The sequence below is a fragment of the Macrobrachium nipponense genome, chromosome 21 (genome assembly GCF_015104395.2).
Source record: "Macrobrachium nipponense isolate FS-2020 chromosome 21, ASM1510439v2, whole genome shotgun sequence".
Lineage (NCBI taxonomy): Eukaryota > Metazoa > Arthropoda > Malacostraca > Decapoda > Palaemonidae > Macrobrachium > Macrobrachium nipponense.
The window spans coordinates 78947969-78952968 of NC_087212.1; the positions used below are offsets into that span (position 1 = coordinate 78947969).

Genomic DNA, 5000 nt, shown 5'->3' on the forward strand with positions numbered 1-5000 from the left:
TGGATCTCATGAGCATACTTAGCATCCTTCCAGCCTATCATCCCTTTGCACATGTCCACATGTCCAGTTCCTTTAGCTTTGCTATGCTCCAGTTTTACCATTCATTTATGAACAAATTCTTTTGGTAGGCTCAATGAGAATCCAAAAATAGGCCTAGTATCTCATTAAAACACTATATATTCTTCCAATTATATGCAATAATACATCCAATGCCATAGCAGATATTAAAAATTTGTGGAATCGAAGAAAACACTCAAAAGATGTAAAATATCAATTTCATAAACTATTTTTTCCGATTTTGTCACTACACAGTACTGTACATACATGGTCATAAACAGAATATATTGTAAAATACTGTAAAAAAAAACTACACTATGCAATTAACTGTATACAAAATGTATAAAAAATATTACATTGAAATATCTATCATATTACCTCTCTCTCTCTCCTCTCTCTCTCTCTCTCTCTCTCTCTCTCTCTCTCTCTCTTGCATTGTGCATGATTTTTTTTTATTACAAGTTAATGAACATATTGCATTACCTGTTTACCTAATCAATAACATGACTGCCCCAATTGAAGATAAATTTCGTATGTATGTCATACCATATAAATAGTAATAAAGAATAACACAAGAGGAAAGAAAAAGGCACGTAAATACACAGAAAGTGTGTAATGTAGTGTACCTCAGTGATACACACATGTATGTAGTTTACACATACAAATGCATGTACATACAAAAATACACATACGTAGACTTATATACAGACCAACCAATACCAAAGAACTCTCTCTCCATTGGTCTTGCCAGAATAGTGCCTTCGATCTAACACAATGATGGAGTATAAAAGATATCAAGGTGGAGACTCTTTGTTACCAAGGTCTTTCCATTCAGCTATTCACAGCTGTGGCACAATGCACAGGTCAGCCAAGATCTCCACTACTTACATGGTCTGTGAAAGAAAAATTACTCTTCACAAATTCTCATGACTTTTTGTCAAGGAAAGCAGGTGGTTTCAGAACTCTCAGAGGCTACCAAAAATAGAATTTTCCTTCATGAAAGCCTACTTTCAGATAGATAAGCCATTGTTTCTCCTCAAAGGAGCATACAAAAGTTACTGACAGGTAAAAAACGTTACTACCAATCTTCTTTTACTCAGGATACCCATTAGGGTTTAACAATGAATGATATGAAATAAAAGAACCTATATATATGTGCTATTCTATAGAATGTGGTTCCAGAGTGGCTTACCTAATTATGCCAGGTTGAGATACAAGGTGATGATGAATCCTACCCCGCCATATCTCAGAATTACCAGGGCATCAAGAATGTCCTTCACTTTCCACTAAAGTGCCCATGGGGCTGGGGCTTGCCATACCAGCTACCTAGACACTGGAGTCAGATTGGCTTGTCGTCATGGCAGCTGCCTCTGATGACACTTGAAAACTAAGAAACTTCTTCAAAAGAAATACCTCCAGAGAAAACCAGTGATGGACTCAATCCCTGGATGTCATGCAGAGTTCTACCTTTCGAATTAGGGGCACTAAAATAATTCTCTGCCTATGCAAAGAGTGGCTTGTTTGTTATATGGTGTACAAAATAAGATCTGTAATGCTTGTCACAACACTTAGGGAAGCCTGGAGTGTTTAAAAGCCAGGAGACAACTATGTAGGTGTCTGAATGATGAAATGATGTCCCCCATCTAAGACAACTGAGATGCCAAGGCAGTCAAGTTGTTGCATTAAAACTTCTGAACTGAGGTGACAGTGGTCAAAGAAACTTACTCAGGAATCCAGCAATAGGAAGTCTTGCTGGAGCTTGTTTTTACAATGCAAAGGACCAATGGAATGGAATTTAAAACTTCTATATCAGAATTAATGCCATACCTAAAAAAACAAAGGCTCTAATAACATAGCCTTGTATGGCATACAATTAGCACCAAAGCACTTATATTAAAAAGATACAGTATATCAGAAAATCTAGAACTGCTTCAACCATGGCTCAACCAGCTTCAAGTGTATGTATATATATATATATATATATATATATATATATATATATATATATATATATATATATATATATATACCAAGTAGACTTTTCAGAGAATACATATGGATATCCTGGGAAATTTTTGTGAGTTTACATATACAAATAAGTACTTGTTAGTGATAATAGATGAACTTACAAGGGTAGTAGAAATTTTCCCACTTAAGCATAAAATGGCTGAAGAAGTAGCTGTAGCATTTTTCAATGGTGTCATTTGCAGATACTGCTCACCCGAGGTTCTATTGACCGACAATGGCAGAGAATTTGTGAACAAAACTTTGGAATGTTTAGCGGAAGTCATGGGGATACAGAAAGTAACAATTATTCCATACAGACCTGAGGCTAATGGGTTGTGTGAACGAGCGAACAGGTAAGTGCTCGAGGCTCTCAGGAAGACTGTAGGTGGTAATGGTAAGAATTGGGACAGATATATTGATGTTGTTAGGCATAGTATTAACACTATGGTTAGTGATTCCATTAAAATGACCACAAATATAAAGGTGTTTTATCGGAGGATATTGTGTTAATGCCTGGTTCAAAGACTATGGTAAAAGTCAAATTGAGGGAAGTGAGAAAACCTACCATTCATCTTTTGCCCGGGTGTTTTTTGGGGGGTTTTCTGTGATAGCCCTAGAAGTTTTCCTTTCTTTTATGGGTTCAGTAGACAATTGCTTGACATCTACATGAGTCACAGATGTTACAAGTGTCACGGGAACAGTCAACAGTACCATTGGCTTTTCTTTTCCCCTTTTGGAAGTTAGCTATCGCTGACTTCAGTTTTTTTTTTTTTTTATCATGAGCGAATTTGAATTTATTTTTCTCTCAGAACAGTTTGTGTTGATTTTTAATATCTCAGTTTGTGACTTGGAACCATTGTTCGGGAATGCGTTTATAATTTCAGCCGTTTGATGCTGCAAGGAGATTTAGGGGAGAATTTTTGCATTGTTGATTGTGTACATAATGGCACTACATTTTTTTTTCTGGATATTTATGTTCTGGAAATTGTTGGCCTCTTGCACAATACCCTTGTTGTGTGTTCAGTTTTTCTGATAGTGTTACAGAGCCAATATCCGGTGAGGTGTAATTTTTTCTTTTTCTCTCTCTCCTTTTCCCGAGCCCGTGAGCATATGTCGCAAGGTACGACAATTATATGGCACTTATGCTTTTCTTTTTTTTTAAGTTGTCAAGTGTTTCGGCAAATATTTCTAAGTGTCTATCATATGAGAAATAGGTTTTGCCAGAGATAGGAAACTTAAGTTTCTGCACTGCTGGTATGAAATGTTTAATAAACCAGTCTTTGAAAATGTCCATGTTGAACCAAGCCTTTACTGAGTTGTAAAGATGGTTCATATAGTCTTTCAAAATGCGCGGGCATTTAGACTTACCCACCACAACAAGAGGTAAATGATGTAGGCCCTCGGCGTTAGCGCAATACAAGAATGAAAATCTTTCTTTGCTAATTTTCTCCCCCTGAATATCTTTTTCATCTCTAAAAGCCAGCGTATTTTTTGGGATACAACGCCAAAAAAGACCTCTTTCATCGGTATTGTAAATTTGGGAGGTTAAAAGCCCCTCATCTTTAATCAGTTTGTTCAGCTTCTGCCTAAATGGCTCAACTTCCTCGACGGGCGCACTGCCTGTTTCCCCATGCAACACCTTATTACAAAGTCCATGCCTATTTCTGAACTGCCATAACCACACATCACTAGCACTAAAATCATTAATTCCCATGTGTCTAGCCAACTTTTGAGCAGCATCTTGAATGGCAATTCCACGAACGTTTACACCGCATGATCGTTGCTACACAAACCATTTTGTTACTGCTTCTTCCAAATTTTCATCCTTAGAAACTCGCATCCTTTTTCTACTTCCAAGAGATGAACTTTCACGGCTTTCAGTTATATTTATTTTAATGAAAAGGCAAGGAGTTTATCTTTAGCTTTTCAAATGTCTGACACAGTCTGTTTCTTCCCACCATACTCTTCACAAACACTTTTTACTGTAGCTCCAGCTTCTAATTTGCAAATTAAATCCAGTTTCTTGGCCACTGATAGTGTTACAAGCTTCCGAGTACCTCTTCCTGGGATTTTGGTTGAAATTATTGAAGAATATATATATATACTATTCACATATACAATATATATATATATATATATATATATATATATATATATAATATATAGCTGATGTACCTTTTTGGGTGGCGTGACATTAAGATGCTTACTTAGCAGGTCAACGATCGTTCTGTAGTTCAAGAAGGTGCCTTTGAAAACTAGCTGCAACCAGTTACCGAAGGGTGTTGTTGTTGTTGTTGTTGTTGGAGATTAAGCCAGCCTTGTGCTGGCACGGGCTCTTGCTCCTAGAGCAGCCCGTAAACCGAAGGGTGTGAATTCATGTGTATGTGTACGAGCTATGTTCGTTCATAATGGCATGTATTAGCCAGAAGGATGGAGACAGTTACTTGGAGAGAGCCAGGATGGCTCTACAATGTTTTTTCTGTTTTGTAGAAAGTGTGTGATATTCCTAGCTGCAATGGGTAAGAGTTACTGTGCTTTAGCCAAAGATGTGGCTTACTGTTTTTGACATTTTGTAAAGATGTTCTATTTCATTTAATCTTTTGACTTTGTCTTTACAATTGTGTATGCTTATCAGTGTGTCCCTCCTGTCTTTTAAACAGGCGGATCTAGTAAGGGGGACTGTGTCCTGTGTGGAGGAAACTATAGTATTTTGGAGAAGAGATAATTGGTGTTTGACTATTACTGATTAAGACTATTATTTACCAGGGGTTATCTAAGTTATCTGAACTGGAGTTATCATTCTATTGATTATCCTGTAAGAATCTGAATTATTCAATTAATACTTTACTTTGAATAAATGTACATTTTTGTAGTTCCGACCAAAATTTGGTGACCATAGATAATGGAGTGGAGGTTGAGAGAGAGAGAGAGATAGA

General features: G+C 36.8%; 1 protein-coding gene across 1 annotated transcript in view; it reads right to left on the reverse strand.

Moving 5' to 3' along the window:
- Positions 1-5000, reverse strand: part of LOC135197532 (myotubularin-related protein 10-B-like) — a 178988-nt gene that overhangs the window by 121559 nt on the left and 52429 nt on the right. The window lies entirely within an intron of this gene.